Genomic DNA, 18,946 nt, shown 5'->3' on the forward strand with positions numbered 1-18,946 from the left:
AACCTCCTGTGTTTCAGCTTGAACCCATTACCCCTTGTCTTAGTGTTAGTTGTCACTGAGAAGAGCCTGGCTCCATCCTCGTGACACTCACCCTTTACATATTTATAAACATTAATGTGGTCACCCCTCAGTCTCCTCTTCTCCAAACTAAAGAGACCCAGCTCCCTCAGCCTTTCATTGCTGGCTCATGTCCAATCTTTCATCCACCAGTACCCCCAAGTCCTTCTCAGCAGGGCTGCTCTCGATCCCTTCATCCCCAAGCCTGTTTTGATACTGGAGGTTGCCCTGACCCAGGTGTAGGACGTTGCACTTGCCCTTGTTGAACCTCATGAGGTTCTCCTGGGCACACTTCTCAAGCTTGTCCAGGGCCCTCTGGATGGCATCCTGGCTCTCAGGCATGCAAACTGCACCACTCAGCTTGGTGTCACCTTCACACTTGCTGAGGGTGCACTTGATCCCACTGTCCATGTCACTGATAAAGATATTAAACAGTACTGGTCCCAGTATGGACCTCTGAGGTACACCATTTACCACTGGTGTCCATGAAGACATTGTGCTGTTGACCACTACTCTCTGGATGTGACCATCCAGCCAGATGCTCATCCACCAAGCAGTCTACCCATCAAATCCAAACCTCTGCAATTTAGAGAGAAGGATGTTGTGTGCGACCGTGTCAAAGGCTTTACAGAATTCCGGACAGATGACATCTATAGGTCTTCCTTTGTCCACTGCTGTAGTTACTCCACCATAGAAGGCCACTAGGTTGGTCAGGCAGGACTTGCCCTTGGTGGAGCCATGCTGGCTGTCCCAAATCACCTCCCTGTCCTCCATGTGTCTTGGCATAGCTTCTAGGAGGATCTGTTCTGTGAGCTTCCTTCACAGAGGTGAGGCTGACAGGTTGGTAGTTCCCAGGTTTCTCATTTCTGCCCTTTTTAAAAATGGGTGTGATATTTCCCTTTTTCCAGTCACCAAGGACTTCACCTGAGTGCCATGACTTCTCAAATATCATGGAGAGTGACTTGGCAACTATATCAGCCAATTCCCTATGGACTCCGGGATATGTCTCATCAGGTCCCATAGATTTATGTATGTTCAGATTCCTTAGGTGGTCACAAACCAGATCCTCACTTACAGTGGGAGGGAATTTGCTCCCCCAGTCCTCATCTTACAGTTCATCCACTCCAGAGCTGTGGGAAGAGAGCTCGACAGTGAAGACTGAGACAAAGAAGTTGTTGAGTACCTCAGCCTTCTCCTCATCCGTTATTACCACTTTGCCAGTCTTGCTCATCAGGGGTGGTATGCTTTCTTTGACTTTCCTTTTTTGGCTGACATACCTGTAGAAGTCCTTCTTGTCATTCTTTGTGTCACTTGCCAAGTGCCTTTGCCTTCCTGACCCCATATCTGCACAACCAGGCAGTGTCCCTCTACTCTTCCCAGGATCCCTGTCCCTGCTTCCACTGCCTGTGTATTTCCTTCTTGCCCTTTAGTTTGACCAGCAGGTCTTGACTCAGCCATGCCAGCCTGTTGCCTCTTATGTTCTATGGAAATCCCCTCACTTGTATACCACACCAGCTCTGGCATCCAGGACAGGTGTTATGTACAGGTACGTACTGTGTCCCACTCTATTCCTGCCTGCAAGCTCACCTTTGTGCAGCCTGTGAGCTTTGCTTGTAATTCTCTGATGATCAGCTCAAGCGGAGTGGGTTCTTGCTGACTTAATATTACTCTGTACTTCACAGTGAAAGCGTATCTCAGAACAGTCCCGAGCTCTTGCAAGTTCCAACACACATATCTTCTTCTATGACCAGAAAAATGCAAAAGCAAAATTAGTGCATGGTGTCCTCAGGCCACGGTCAGCAAAAGCTCCACTAGAGGCGTGAAATGCTGTTGTCAGCCAAGGTTTGTGGTGGCATGAATTGGGGCCTCTTCTGACGGTTTGTTTTATTCTATTGCTTTTATCCTCATGTTGTAATTTGAGTTAGGAAAGATGAAACACACACCTTAATTACTACACAATAATATAATCAAATTGAAGGAGTCTGAGGGTTTATTGCCTCAGTGAAACAGTGGTCAGTAGCACAGAGAATGCTACAGAGCTACATGCAGAAAAGCAGTTATCTCTATTTCCCCATTCCCTGTAGACAGAAGCAGAGGTCTCAGTGGCTGAGAACAGCAGAGTGCTGAGCATGGTGTCTTTGGCCATGTGAGTTTGGTCCAAAAGAGGTGGATTAGGCTGATAAGGAGGAAAGCATCTTCCGGGCCATTAGATCTTTACCACCCACCTTTGGACTGCTCCGAGCTTTTACTCATTGATTCTCATAGCAAGATGCTGAGAAAATATAATGTAAGTTTAGTTCTGTTCTTTTATCAGTCACACCATTTTTATCACGTCACCTGCCCAATTGTCCTTCGTCTAACAAAAAATTACATCCCTAAGAACTACATAGCAACATACTGAAAGTCAAAATGTGGGCCTCTGCTGTCTATCAAATTACTTGACCAATGCCAGCTCCATTGGTAAGGACACAACAGCATAAGAAAGAATATACAACCCAGCCAAAGATGCTGGCAGAAATTACCATGGTTTACCTATGCATCTTAGCCTTTCTTGTCTGAGTATTAGAATCCACTAGACAAGATCCCATACCTCATGTATTGCCAGTTTCCATTTTAAAGAAACACTGAATTTTGCTCTGCTGATCCTTGTCTAGTATATCTGGTAGGGCACACCTTTCTTTTCAGTCTTTCCTAGTTTTAATTTGTTACATTCCAGCATTTTAAAATTCCACACTCTCTAGGCACTCTGTAGGTATAAATCAGATTTTCCATTGATTCTGGGTCATCGCAACATCTGAGAATCAGACCTTTTAAGCTGACCATCTCAGTATTGCCCTTCCAGGTTTATCTGTTGGCTTCTGTTCTAAAAACACTCCTGGGATAAACAATATTATTTCATATTTGTAAGATGTGTCTTTTCCCTAATAGCCAAATTAAGATGTGATACCTGATGAAATGCAAGACCTTAGATTTGCCATATGAGAATTATACCTATTTTAAATGTCATTTCATAACATCTTTACTACAAATTACTTGGACAACTGTAATCTCTTGTTTTGGTTCCCATGTAAAGGTCAAAGTGTCCTAGTGAACACAAGTTCTCTACAAATAGTAGGAGCTAATACTCTGCATGAATAAATGCCTGGTAGAGACAACACATCACTTAAAGCAGATCTGGACATGGTAGCAGAGTTTATAAAAATCTTGGATCAGATTTTCTGATATGCCTGTCTGCAGGCAGCATGCCTGCAGGGCAGCAGAAGTGGCATAAATGGCTTTTTGCCATCATCTCACACTATATCTTCCCCATGGCTTTATATCAGACCCCATCTTATCTGAAAAGCAATAGCACTTATGACATTAAGAGCACGTGTGTTTATATCTCAGTTTAGTCTTGAACTCCCAAACAGTTGCTGATTTCTAAAAAAAATCATCTTAGAAAGACTGTTGAATGGGCACACAAATGACAAAACAAAATAAAAGCTCAGCTTTGATCTCACATTTATTTTAATCTTCATGAAATTCAAGGTTCGGAAGAGACATAGAAGAGGCCAGAATCAGGATTATTGGGGTGTTTGTTGTTTTATGGCACTATTTAGAACAGTTTTATCAGGAAAGCTGAACACCAAATTGTGTTACAGAAAGCTTCCAAGAGCAACTTTTTGTTTTAAGACTATAAAAGGCAAAACCAAACTGCCTTTTTCTGTGTGATCAAAGACCCAGCATAAAAAGTGTCAGAAGGACTTTAAATGCCAGTTCCTGTACTCCTGATGTGTGTATCTTGGATTTCTTCCAACATGGGAGAAAGATGGACTTTTATTTTTATTTTCTTTTTGACTGGAAGAAAGCTGCCAAAATACATAAGGAGAAGGATCAGAGCCAGTTGCTTTTTGTTGGTTCTTTGGTGGGAACCTTGCCAGGCAAAGCTGTATGCTGAATTCCCAGGGAATTTCATTCTCAAAAGTCAGCTTCTGGATTTCCCTCATTTGGGAAGCTCTGCCTAAAAGGGATATTCATACCTAGGAATCACCTCAATACAGCATTGTTCTGCTGACAAGTTGGCTGATGGCTATTCAAATGCTGCTCTGCATAGCAGCATTTGCTGACTTACTTTTTTTTCTCTATGTTGGGATGACTGGTGAGCCGGGCATGTTTCAAAAGCCAGATTGCAGGGCACCCTGGGTAATCCAAAGTGTACTATCACAAAAGCAGGAAAAGAGTGTTGCTCTTGGTATCACTGAATCTCCAGGGTCACTTGCCAAGGCTGAACAATTGACCACAGACACATTATTCCTGTCTTCTCAGAGCCTGTGACAGTATTGCAGCTGTTATCCTATGAAGAGACAGAGGGCTATCTCTTGCTACTAATCTACCCTGCACCAATCATTCTCACTGTCCTATATCTCTCCTTTGCTCTATTAGGTGGCCACACTAGCAGGGGAGAAAGGCATATCTTTTAAAGGAAGCAGCACCTTCTCAAAATCTTCCTGCTATCTGCATAAGCAGCGCCAAAGGATGCAACAAATCAGACAAAAGATGCGATTCTGAAAACTGTTTTGAGATGGCAATGCTTTTGTCAATGCAAAAAAAAAAATCTTGGCAGGAATGGCACTTCATATTTTTCATGTGTCAAGGAGATCTTGAGGCTTTGCAGTAAAATCCCGTACTGTAGAAAGGCTAGACCCATGGTTAAAGTATTAGACAAGGCCTCTGTATTTCTCTTCCAAGAAGAGTAACATATTTTTTACATGTCTATGGATCACTTCATGCTTCTGTATTTCTGCCTGTAAAATAGGTGCAATAACATCTATGTACCATGGGTAAATTCTTGAGCTGTTTTAAGACATTCAGAGGCTGCAGTGATGAAAACCAAAAAAAAAAATAGAAAAAAAGTGCTAAGAAATAACAATATATGCTACAGATACTACACAGAAAAAACAAATCAACCTGTCAGACATTTCAGTTAACTTCAGCAGATAGCAGAGAAAGAAAGCAAGAGCATACATCATTAGCCAAGCATGAAAGCCACATAATTCACCTTTAACCTACAAAATTCAGTGATTTTGAAATAAATTATTTCTCTGTTCATTAGTACAAGGCATTATTTAACTTTATTACTAAGTCCAAATGTTCTCATTATTGCTGAATGCTGATGCTGAAATGTGGCTCTTTGAAAGTTAGCAGTAATCATTCGCGATACAGTAAGCAGAAGGAGACCCCATCAGAAATCAATGTCCTATTGTAGTAGGTCTTGTATGTCTAGACAGTCAGAGACAGTCCCAGTCTTTGAAGAGATAATAGGCTGAATAGACAAGAGAAACAAAAATGTGGAGAAGAAGCCAGCAGACCACAAATGAAGTGTTGTGCTCAGGTTCCCAGTACTGGTCCCTGCTGAAACCGAGATGAGGATACGCCTGGGGTTATTGTGGCTGAGCTCCTCACACATTACCTCCCACTTAGGGCCCAAAGTACGGACTGCTGAAGGGCTCCTGCTGCCAGTGAGAATAACAATGAAAGAAAGATAACAGGATCAGCCAGAGATTCTGCAGCTGAGGAGAGCTGACATGATATTTATCAGCTGTTTGCAGGAGGGAATCATATTTCTTTTGCACAGATGGAGGTGCACACAATCAATGTCTGAAGGATGCAAAGCATGACTTCCTGATTCCCGCTTGGGTTTACCTAGTGATTACTTTAAATACAAGGATGTTTGTACCTCCATCTGAATAATTAAAATTGGCAAAAATGAATTAGTGCACACACACAGAAGTATCTGCAGGTGTAGTGGACCTGCTTTAACTAGGTTTTGTTATGATTAAGGTACTGTGAAAAGTCTGTATGACTTCCAAAATGGTTTGCCAGTTTCATCCAAACTTGGCAGTGGTGTTCCCATAAGATCTGTAAAATACGTGGGTTCATGGGGATGACACAAACAGTGTCAGTATCTCTCCAGCTGCACAAACTTATCCCAGTGGATATTGAAGCTTCCACACAGGCAAACACAATAGGAATTGGAGTTTCATTTGTTCATGGTATGACTTATCTATAAATACATCCATTGTACCTCCTTTCAATGCTTCCTTACCTAGCTTTCTTCTCTTCAAGGTCAATAGGATTGAGCATTGACTAAATATTTTTTTTAATGTATGTTTTGATGATGAGGGGGTTTTTAATGCACAGTGTCAAGGGTTTTTTTTTTTATACATACTGCTTTTCTTCTTAGTTTCTTGTCAAGGTTTGATTGCAGGGTGACAATAAACCATGGCAGATGTATTGTTAATCCCCTCTCCCTCCCTCTTCCCCTTCAGCCCCTCCCTCTCCCTGCTTCCCACTAAGGACAGGCGATTGGGAGGGAAAGAAGGACCGAGAGAGTCGGAAAAATTAAAAAGGTTTTACTAATGCTACTAATAAAATAGAGAAAATAACACAAAATATACAAAACCAATCTTGAAAGCCCCGGCAACTGCTCTGGCAGATGTAGAGCAGGCACCCAAAGTCCTGGACTGGACTCCGCAGCCAGCCAGAACTGGATTCAGTCTGTCACTAGGCCTCAGTTCGCAGGGACAACTCACAAGGTCCTCTCCTAATGTCGGCCATAGGGAAAAGGGACGAGGTCCTCGCGATCCCCCACTTTTATATGAAGTATCACGTGAATGGGATGGAATACTTAGTTGATCAGTTTCAGCTCACTACTTCTCATTGCCCCTCTCATGGGATGTGCATCCATCCTTATCAGTTCAGTGACCTTGCATTCCATTGCTATGTCTATCAAAACACGTATCTAGCTTTCAGGAAAGTACAGTTAGTAAGAAGACTTTAGATGACAGAAAAATTCACTAAAAGAGAAACTTTTTTTAACAAAACCAGGACTCTTCTTAACCTGAACCGTTGAGAAAAACCCAAAGTCCAGAAACAGTCCTGTCAATCCTAGTAAAGTTCCTTATGAACCAGCAAAAATCAGTAATGATCTGAAAATGCATGGTTTGGGCTTACCTTGCTAGTCCATAACCTTCACAGTGTAATCATCACGAGTACACTTGGAAAAATCTGTGCTTTGAACTACGAACATTTTAGGGCAAGAAACAGGCCGTCACATGAATGGGCAGTACCTACATATTGCAGATGCCAGAAGGTGAATGAATAACAGCTTTTTTTTCATTAATCTGAACACAGATGGTCTTCAATTATTCAGTTTTCTCATACAGAGGACTTTGGTTTGATGAATCATTTCTTGACTGCAATATCGAGGAATGTAGGAGGGAATGCTTTGCATGGACATAATCAATTTAATAGATCAGATCTAGACTCCCACTGTAAAAGTCACACCAGAGCTGTTGCTGGTCATCCACAAACAAACATTTGCTGGAAACTTTGCTCAGCAGATTGTATTACAGGGACATCATGATTTCGTTGCTAAAGAAGACACTGAACCTTTGACATCCTTTCCTGATATACTCAAATGTGCTGGGCCAAACTGTAGATTAATTGCCCACAATGTTTCAGTTCAAGACTTTAAAAAGTTTCTTTAATTTTATAACAGTTTCAACAGCTGAGTTACATACATATTAAACAAAACCTAGTATGGACACATTAAAAACAGACTGTCCCTTTTTAGTGAGTTTTTTGGGGTGTAACTTACAAATAGAATCGTAGAACAGTTTGGGCTGGAGGGGACCTTAAAGATCATCTAGTTCCAACGCCCCTGCCATGGGCAGGCACACCTTCCACTAGACCAGGTTGCTCAAAGCCCCATTCAACCTGGCCTTGAACACTTCCAGGGATGGGGTGTCCACAGCTTTCTGGGCAACCTGTTCCAGTGCCTCATCACCCTCATGGCAGACACTTTCTTCCTTATATCTGATCTAATTCTACCCTCTTTCAGTTTAAAGCCATTATATAACTCCTTATCCTATCCCTACACGTCCTTTTAAAAAGTCCATCTCCAGCTTTCTTGTAGGTAAATATATAGCAAATGACTAAGTTCTGGGAGATGGATTTGTGGAAACAAACACTTACTTCATGTAAGAATCTAAGCCATAGATGAAGAAGCCTTTTTCCTGAGCATATAACTTTATATTTAAGAGTATGTGTCAATCCAACTGGGTTGTATTCTAAATAATAAACAAGTCCATTTTGCACTTTGCGTGTGTGTGTGCAAAAGCACCTGTTAACCACTCTGCTTATAAAATCAGCTTAATATTAGGGACTTTCTATGCTATTCTATATCACACTGCAAATTCTATTCTCATTGTTGTGTTTGCTTGTCTCCTCTGTGACCTTTTGGCTCCAGATTCAGCTGAAGTCCCCTGTGAGGTGACAGAAAGAAAAAAATCTTTAACTTGGCTAGATTTAACAGCAGAGTGTCGTTAAATCCTGGTGACCAGCTATTCAATTACAGTCCATTTAATCTTACAGCAGAAAAATAATTGGCAACAGCTCAAGGCAAACTAATTGTTCAAATCTGAAACTCAGCAGAGTGACGAGAGAGCTGTGGATGAGGTGGTGATGGATTCTGAACATCTGACAGGTCTCATCTGGGAGGCTCCTGACAAGGATACTACTGACAATCCAGGAAGGGCTCTCTGTTGTGTCATGTCAAAAAATGTGGAAAGACTTGGGGGCAGAAAAACAACTGCTGGATGGAAAGGAAAATAAGACTTTCAGGAGGAAAAGGGGAGAGGAAGGAGGGTGGACTTTTTAAAAGCCTCTAATCTAAACCTTAAGTTTGCTTTGTAGCAAAGGCACAGAGGCAGGCCAATGTGTACAGGTTGCACTTTTCTGTTACTGGTTTTTTTCCTCTTTGCATTTCTTGCATCAGCCAAAAAGTAGTTAGGCTTGCTGGAATTCACATATGTCCTGGGAGAACAGTGTGGTAAACTCAGAGAGCTCCTGGGCTTGGAGCTGTGGGAGGGAATTAGCTGGAGCATGCTGGCTATCAGCACGAGTCCTGGAGGCTGTCCTGTGAAACTCTTGCACAAAGATTTTGGCATGTCTGACAGACAGAGGCAGAGCCTGGAATCACACCAATATTGACTCAGCTCGTTGGGACTCGAAACGTAGTGGTTGGGTGGGTATCTGCAGATCAGTGACAGCATAGCCTTTTCCTATATGAAGGAAAGCACACCAGTGCTGTCAGGTGAGACCATAACTGGCTCCAGTATGCCTCAGAGAAGCAAACACTTTTTGCTACTGAAAAAACATAGAAGTTAGTTGGATATTGTTATGCTTCAGGCTGAACATTCATATGTTCCTCACTAAGACCTTAAGTCAGGAGACATGCCAAAATGTTTTGAGGACTGGATTTCCTGGAACAGAGGTACGAATGCATGCCTCACTTTTTCCATGTGGTAGCACAGAAGCTGTTCAGAATGCAGAGGTGGATGTAACAAAACAACAGTGATAAAGTAGAAATTATTCAAGTGGGAGCTATAAAGAAGTTATCACATCTTGTTCTGTAAGGCATAACCTGGTGAGTAGCTGCAAATATCAGAAATTACAATAAAATTTTATCATTAAGAAATGGTGTTTTTTCACTGACCCTGAAACAGAAGGCAATAGCCATGGCCAGAAGCCAAAGGTTGAACATTGTGACCACATAATTCAGAATAAAAACGTCAGTGTTTTGGGGAAAAAAAAAACCTTTTTTCCCCCCAACATCTACTGTGATCTTTAGTGGAGGGGCACAGGACTGGAGAGAATGCAAGAAAAATGAAATAAAGTGTAAGCCAAACGGATGAGTTACTATGTGTGTTTATTGAAGTGGTCACTAGAGGTGGAGGACAGTTTTGTAATGAGGTAACTTGTTTCTCATTCATTGAAATTTTTCTCCAGAAACCTGAGAGGATCATGAAAATGACAGAAAGGTCCAGATTGGAAGGGGACATCGACCTTCTATGGAAAGAAGTGCCTTAGGCTAGTTACCCAGGCTCTGCCAAACTGAGTCTTGAGTACTTTCATCAAGGGAAAGTCTACTGCTTTTCTGGGCTCCTATGTCTAATTGTTCTCACAGCATTTTTTTTTCCTATAGCCAGACAGAATTTCCCCTGAATTTGGGGAAAGTGTCTATAGGTGTCCAGTTTGTGGAGATGTCTCATGATCCAACTTTCCTCCACTATTGGTATTTGCACACTTATTTGTCATTGTTTCTCAGTGTAGAGACCTGGAGGCTGATCTCATTCATCAAAACTCAGGCAAAGAAGGCACTGAGCACTTTTGTCTTTTCTGTGGGGGCTTTTAATTAACCTTCCAGCCCCACTCAGCAGCACACCTACAGCTTCCTTGTACTTCCACTTGTAACATACCAATAACAGTTGTTTTTGCTATATTTGTCATCTTTTGCTAGTTTGAGGTCCAGCTGAGTTTTTGCTTTCCTAACAACATTTCTGCATGCAGGAGCAATACTTCTAAGTTTCTTTCTACAGGAGTCTCACTTTCTCCATGTCTCTTATATTTCCCTTCTGCATTTGAGCTCCCTCAGTAGCTTACTTTTTAAGTAGGCTGTTATTATGTTATAACTGTTCCTTTTTCTGATGAAGGGTGTAGACCACTCTTATGCTTTGAGAGGGCTATATCTGAAAATTTCCTGGCACTCCTGAGAAACTTTGCCTTCCAAGGCAATCTCCAATGGGATTGCTCCTAACACTTCCATTAGAAAGCTAACATCTGTCTTTCTTGGATTCAGGGTCTTCATTCTTCTGCTTGTCTTCCTCAAGCCCCTTAAGCCCTTACATGTTAAAATCTTACAGATACTGTAGGTAAAGCTGCCAAAAAGTGTCCATTATTGGTAAAGAGTATGTCCAGAAGAGCACCTAGCACTCCTAGTCAGTGCATGCAGCAATTGCCTTAGGACACACTATGTCCTCAGGACAGAAATGCAGATTGCTTATGCACCACTGTCCTGCTTTCTCAGCAAATATCAAGGTAGCTGAAGGATGGATAGCTGCTTGCATGTGTCAGTTGAATAAACTGCTGATGAATCGTCTTCTGACAAAGGGATGGTTTTCTTGCAAAAGGCATGGGAATAGAGTCTGTCCTGGATGTCTGTGCTTGATTTGCTGTGAGTCTGTATGTTATTTCTCTAGTAAGCTGAGACAGAGAGACAAAGAATTAATCAGGTATATTTGAGACCTGATCGTTCATACATAAGATAGACCTACGTCTGCAGGTGAACACCCGAGACTTCAAAACATGCAGGAGAAGAAGATCCTTTCTACTGACAATTAGGGTAGCAACAGGAGGACTCCAAACTAAAGCTACCAGCTGGAGGAACAGGCAAGGCCTTTTAATTCCATTTACTTTGTACAGACAATGAAAGCTGACTGAGTCTTGCCTTCTAAGATTCATCATAGCCAGGCTGCACTGCCTCTATGACAAAGAAAAAAGCTGATGACATCAGTGCAATTTGGCTGCAAGCAAGCCTCACCTCTGTTCGACCCTCCCTGCCATTTGCTGACTTTGATCTGCAAAAAAAAGAGCCTGCAGCTAAAATGTGCTTGCAAACTCAACTTGTTCTCCTGCAGCAGAACTGGCAATCTGGGTATGACCACCCTACATTTCATTAAAAATGCGAGCTTTAGGAGGTTCATCTGAGTAGGAATTCTGCTGGAACAATAGAAAGCTCATTGTTATTTGTATTGCAGCAGCAACTAAGGGCTCAGATGGAGCTCTCTCCCCATTCTCAGATGGTTAAAATCCACGTCCCAGAGAGCCCACCATCCGGAGCAAGCAAGCAGACTGTGGGAGTGGTGTTGGGGAGGAGCTGCCCTGCCACAGGGGCTCACACACTTTGAGCTCTGAGGTTTCAGACAGACTCTGGTTTGGGCCACGCACAGAGAATGTAAGCAGTGAGACCTTGTCCAGCAGCCTGAATCAAAACCTACTTCTGATTAATGTCCCCCACTTGTCATCCCTTCTTTTTCAGAACTAGGTGTTGTTCTGAGAATAACCTTTGGCTTCCAGTAGCAAACTACTGAGTCAGTTACATGATTACTTGAACTGGTAATTTTCAGTACTTATTAAATATTTAACAAGTAGCATTTCCCATTATGTTTTCTACAGTTAAGTTTATTTACCTCAGTAGTGAAGTACCAATGAAATAAATACATCTGTTAAATGAGTAATTTAAAACTTTAAAATGTTTTAGAAGCCTCTTTTAAGAATGGCTGTTATTTGTCTTCTTGGGAATTGTTCTTCTTTACTGTCATTGTTACTATCAGGACTACATGGTAAGATATTAGAGTAACACAGGCAGACTTGTTTAAATAGCATGGATGATTCAATGTTAAGGTGGACTTCAATCAAAGCAGAATATATTTTACCTTTGAGTTTTCAGATTTGAAATTGAGGGATGAGCCTATCAATGGTTTCATCAGTACATGATGATGAATACTTTTAAAATTTTTTTGCTAAAGGACTATTTGAATTGCATATTCTGAGGTTCAGGAAAAAAAATCTTCTACCAAACCTGACTTTCATTGACCTGATAGAATTATTTTGACTCTCCTCTTGTTGTCTAGGCACCCATTAGAAGCGTTTGCTAGGAAAGGAACTGGCACAAGAGACTTTCTATGAAGACTAGTGTGTGGAGGATTAGACACAGATAGTCAGCTCTCTTTCACCAGCCAGGAAACGAAAGAGCAAATAGATCAGATCTTAGTTCTTGTACGAACTGAAGTTATAATTACAAATTCATTTCTCCTAACAAAGTATAGACATTAGAGTCAACTAAATAAATGTATGACTGTGCAATTGAATTGATTAGACCTTATACAGTCACAATAGGCTTTTGTATTAGCTTTTTACTATTGCATATAAGCAGTAGTTTTGAACTGAGAATTCATAAGTTATTAAATGCTATACATAAACTGGACCACCACTGTGAAATCAAACATCATGAAGCAATGTGATTTAGAAGTAATATTATCTCAACACATTTGATTAACATTTGATATGTCACCTATGTCAGTATTCACCATAGCCAGAATACTGCCTATATATGGAGTACAGACATTAGTTTAACAAAGAACTTCAGAAATCAGACTCAAACTGAGAAATAATACATAACCTCACTTGAAAGCAGTATAAGATAAGCTCTCCTTAAATTTACTATAACTACACCAAAGAAGAAAATTAAAATTTCCACACTGTTAGGCTTCAGGAAAATATCACCAACTTTTAAAAATATATGTATATACTACTATAATAAGTTTTTAAAGTTAACAGCAAACCAAACTGAAGTCTCCTAAAATAATCCTCTTGGCATCATTATCTTTTAAATAAAAAATACCAAAGCAAATAGAAGAATCTCTGCAGGACCTGAAAGAATGACAAAGGATGAACTTTTCTAGAGCTTCGATGCCATCTGCTGGATGGGTAAAAAGAATGCAATGAGCCAGATACATCTAAGTGGTACTTCTGCTACCTGGAAATCTGATGTTGGGCTATCCCCGAAACTGTTGGTACCTAACAACATAACTTCAGAATTAGGAAACAAAACCCTTTTGGGATTGGGCAGCTCTGCAGGGAATGGAAGAAAAAATGAATAAAAGAAGATGTAAACCAGTAAACTGGCATCTTTATTCCATGCAAAGAGGGAATAACCATTTCAAGAAAGAGGAAAGTGGATGCCAGCTTCACATCTTTTGAAAATGTTTTTTTCCAGCAAGACTCCTTTCAAGGCAGCAACATCTCGGTTTGGGCCCTAAACTTTATGTCCTTTGAAGACCCACAAGAGTGAGATTTTTAGTCTATTTAACTGGACTCCAGATTTCTGCTCTGCATTTGGACTTCCACACTGACAAGCTTTAAATATTGTAACATGTGCAAAACAGTAAGCCTTCTAGGATACTCCCAATTCAGGGAGCAAATGCCAATGTCACTTGGGAGAGAAAAATGAGACAATGTAAAATTGAGCAGTAAGATTTGGGTATCTTCTCCCTGAAGCAGCAATCAGATACTTGAGGAATATACACTGAGGCAAGACCTATTTTTCCAAATCAAATATAGTCAATATTTGCATATTAACATTGACAAAAATCATCACTTATCATATTAAAATTACATTCTTACCATAGGTGTGACTAATATTGACTTTTGTAATTGTTTTCTGTGGGGAATTCAGACATGAATATTCTAGCTAAGCCAATCCATCTCCATTGCAGTCCCGGTTGTGGAGCTTTCTGGCTCTTTTGGATCATCCTTTACTCTCTGCTTTTCCACATAACGGAAAAAAACAGTGTCTTCTGCACTGCTGGAAATGTCTGGTGAGACCACAGCACCGCTTGAGCCATGGCAATCAGCTGCAGCCATTGTGCAGGGCTGCTCTGCTGAGCAGCTGTGGCTAAAAAGAGTTGGGCTTCCATGCACAAGGCACATACTCCGTCCTGTCCTCTCAGCAGGTATAAATGATTTGCTGCATCTTGAGTGCATTGGGCAACATGTATACAAGCAAAAGTGTGTAATTCACAAGAACTGTCTGTCTCTTGTGCCTCAGCTGGAAACACGGAAGCCCTGTCTCCTATCAGAAGCAGCATATTGCCAAGGCTTATGGCAAATTTTACTGTTTTGCCTCTCAGTGTGAAGTGCTATTGATGCCATTGATCATGTGCTTGTATTGCTCCATAATCAGCTTCATTCAATTTACCCCTATCACCCCTTCACTGCTCCTTTTCATAAGTGTGCACATCTATGGAAGCACAATCTTTTCAGTCTCTACTCTTAAAGCAGACATGCAATAGAAGTGAGCAGGAGAAAAAATAATTCATAACTTTGGATAACTCCTTTAATTTCTCTCCTCAGTGCAGACTAACTTAGACAGCATGTCCTCTACATTGCATCTCCCTAAAGCATGGTTAAGTTCTCCCTGCTTTGACTGATGATGAGCACCCTTGTGCTCAACTTGAATGAGTTTATTCTCACTTTCTCAGTTTTAAAGTCCTTCTCACCTTAAACAAGCTACCCTTTACAGGCCTTTTGCACTCCCAAAAATATTATTTCTACATTACAATTGTAGCAGAAATCAAGTATGCTGTAACCATCAATATTTATAAGCAGACATGAAAGTAAACACTGCATAAATCCAGAAATTGAATTGTTTCTTGCTAAGTCCTCCCCTTGATCTCAGAAAACACCATTTAGCAAAGAAAGTATAAAGACAAACCAAGCAATACCTATATAATTTGATTTTCTGCTTCACTGAACCTGTCTTCCAACAAACAATTAGTGGCTGACTTTTATTTCCTGTTGTCACTGTGGGTAATTTGCTTCATCATTGTAATTTAAAAAATATTATTAAGTTAATTTTTAAGTCATTGTACTTTGCAGGTCTATTGAATTATCTCCACAGAGAGGACAGCACCACAAACAGATAAAATCAAAACATTAGCTGACCGGTTACTTTGGGCAGTATGGTAGGCAGGCCTTTTTCATCCCAGTTAGGCACCCTACTCGCTGCTCTGAACTACCTCTTAGACTAGCAACACCAACTCCATTGTTGGAAACACGAAGCCCGTTTCTGTAGTTTTCATACATTTACTGTACTATTTGATCATTAGCCTCCCAGGCCCCTTGGGGGCTGGCGGGTGCCCCAGCCGCTGGCCCAGCCCTGGTTTCGCCAGCTCCTGGGGCGCCCTCCTACTGTTGCCGGTGGGGTGGCCTCTTGTTTGGTGGTGAAGTGGCCTCAGGGCTTCCTGCCCTCCTCTTCGGGGCTCGCCGGGCCCTCCCAGGGGAGCACTGGCTGCCCCGGCTGGGAGTGGAGGCCGTGGGCCCAGCCTCCTCTGGGTCCTCCCGCGGCTCCTCTTGCTCCCCGTGGGTGGGGACGGGGACAGAGCGGGTGCCGCTGGGACCCCCACGAAGGGCAGCCGAGGAGGTGCTGGGGAGCTCTTCTGCCTCAAATCTGTCAGGGCTGCTGGAGGGGGCTGGACTGGGGGCAGGAGAGCCCCTTCGGGAGGCAGCAGGGCCGGGGGCAGCTTCGGGGCTGCCCTCCCGCTCCTCGGCAGCCCAGTTGTCCCCCAGGCCCATCCGGCGTTGGGCCTCGTTGCTGCACCGCGCCACCACGGTGTCGATCAGCCGGCGCACAAAGCTGCCTGTGTGCGGGCCCAGGGCAGCCCGCAGCAGCTGGCACAGGGTTTGCTCGTCCGGGCCAAAGAGGCTCAGGCTGGATGTCTCCAGGCCCATATAGCAGGAGGATTCACTCAGTAACACCTCGGTTAGAAGGGGAAAAACAGAATAATTAAGCATTGCAGCAGGAGCCAGAGAGGCTGTGGTGTCTCTGTCCTTGGAGGTTTCCACAGTCTGTCTGGATAAAGCTCTGAGCACCAGGATCTGAATTCATTCTAGAACCTCAGTCCAAGGAGAAGTTTGGACCGGAAGCTACCCATGTCCCTGCAAACTGCAATGCTTCTATGGTCCCTGTGACCTAGGAGTTATTATTGTTTTATATACGGCTTTATGCGGACAGAGTAGCTACACATAGAAGTGAATTCCTGATGAATCCAGAGGGCTCACACTCTCCAGCTGTCAGGGTATGCATATGCTAGGAAAGTAATGTACTGCAGCAGCTATATTACTCCACAGCAGATGGCCTGTACAAGCTATGAACACTGTGACAAAAGTCTCAGAGCATGGCATATTGTTCTCTTTTATCTGGTAGTCAGGATGAAAAGCAGAGTGTTGTAAAGTGCATGTTCAAAATCAAGTAATGCATAAATCCATTATCAGGTCTCTATAGAAAGATCTATTTTGGTGTCTCATTCCCGATAACATGCTGGAAAAGATTAGTCTGTGTGGGGGGTAGTACACTTGAGGCCAAATTTGTTTATATGAGTTTTAACTGCATTTTGATTAAATTAAAATACTTTCACATAACTACAGTGATGACTGTAATATGATTAACGACTCATAGAAAAATAAACTGATTTAATTTATTTACAGTAGGCTCAGTTTGACCTGTAGGATTTGATTAATTATTTTTCAGATAAATATTTTTCTTGGAATCAATGTTCCAGATTGATTGCTGCCAATTTCTGATGTCATTTCCCTAGGAGCTTTTCATAGCGCATTCAACAACCAATTCTGCAACTGCTTGGTCCAGCCCTGAAGTTGGGAAGACCTTCATAGTGACACTGTCAAATCGCAGCAATAGGGATGGGCTTCCCTGGCTGGCTGCATTATTTGCCATTCTAATGTCTCATGCAATAATTGGCCTCGCTTCAGAAATATTCTGATGTCTGGCCTTTCCATAGGAGGTCTGCTGAACTACAGAAGGCCAACACGCAGCTTCCGGGTTCCATTTGTTCTTTTTATTACAGCACAGGCAAGAACAAAGACAGGACAGAAGCTCAAACAAAGCCTAAATATTAAAATAGTTGGCAAAGAGTCTGCACTCTGAAACACTGTTAAATCCCCCTACAGCAACAATAGTCCTTACTGCTAACAGACCCAGCCATCAGATAACTGTCCTCGGAGACACACATTGGCAATTGTTAAACCCAAATCATTTTTATTCCCTTCCCTTTCAACTGTCTAGCACTCCAAAGAAACGAGTGACTAAATAACGAAACTTTTCACAGATGACAAGATTTGTGCATTTCCAAATAAACTCTCTTGAAGCACACAGAATTCAATACCTTGTCCTCCTCACTGACAAGTAGTCTTTATGCATACACAGATCTACAGACTTTAATTCCTATGCCCAGTCAATAGCCTCTTCCAGGCATTGACACTGACAGTCTAAGCTTCCAGAGTCATTAGCCATGACTGCTATGAGCCTGGAAGATGACCTCTGCTTTAAAATGCTTTGGGCAACATCTAGCATGCAGCCTGGTATTCAACCCTAGCTCCCATACAACTTTTATTGGCAAACCTCATATCCTGGAGTAGCAAAATGACAGTGATATGACTGCAAGAGAGACTGCAAGCAAACAAAAATACATATGAAAGGGTTAGATTCTAACTGTGGGCACGGTGTTGGAGTGAAGCTTGACTGTCAGAAGCAATGCTCTAGGAATAGCTCTCAGAAAGCACGCCTTGCAGCCACTCCCTGAACTGAGATTCCTCTTCCCACCCCTTGTCTTTCGCTTCCTTAAGAAATGGGGTAAAATGAACTGACAGTCATTTCAAATTAGCATAGTTACTGCACCTAAATCTCTGTATAGAAAAAAAAATATAAAGGTTTTGCTACTGAATGAGAAAATTCGTGATATGTTCAAGGAAAATTTGCAGGCTAGTGTCAGCTGACAAATCTTTCGTGGGTTTCCCCATGCCTGGTACTGATTTTACAGATGGGAAATATCATCTAGATATTCCTATATACAATTACTACACTCACATAATTAGTGTAATAAATATATAAACCTGTCAAGATGACAGTCTAATGCAGGGGTTTCAAACTCATTTTCAGCGGGGGTCACATCAGCCTCATGGTGGCCTTCAAAGGGCCGAATGTAATTTTAGGACTGTACAAATGTAGGAGTAGTTGCACTTGCCATGCTGTTATTTTGTAGTCAATCCCCAGTATTTTTGGCAGCTGTTTGAGTGCCAATCAAGCTAAAAGGTTAACAACAAAAAAGCAATCGCTCACAAAATAAAAGACCAAATCCCTACTTAAAAGACATTTCAGTACCCTTTTGTCACAAAAAGCCGGGTTTCATTTTGATCTCATACTAACTTCATGTTGGTGTGTATGAACTACAGGTGCTTCTGTGCAGACTCCAGTGTACAGTGGAGTGCAACACCCACAGTGTCCAAGTGCTGATGGAAACTCTAATGGAATTTCCACGCTTCTGGATGTGGTGCTGAAAATGCACACAGTGATTTCTCTCATCCAAGGGAGCACCACTGCTTTGGAGTGCTCCAAGTGTGAAGTCTCCAGTCCTTTTTGATGACTTTTTTC

Source organism: Caloenas nicobarica, chromosome Z (genome assembly GCF_036013445.1).
Source record: "Caloenas nicobarica isolate bCalNic1 chromosome Z, bCalNic1.hap1, whole genome shotgun sequence".
Lineage (NCBI taxonomy): Eukaryota > Metazoa > Chordata > Aves > Columbiformes > Columbidae > Caloenas > Caloenas nicobarica.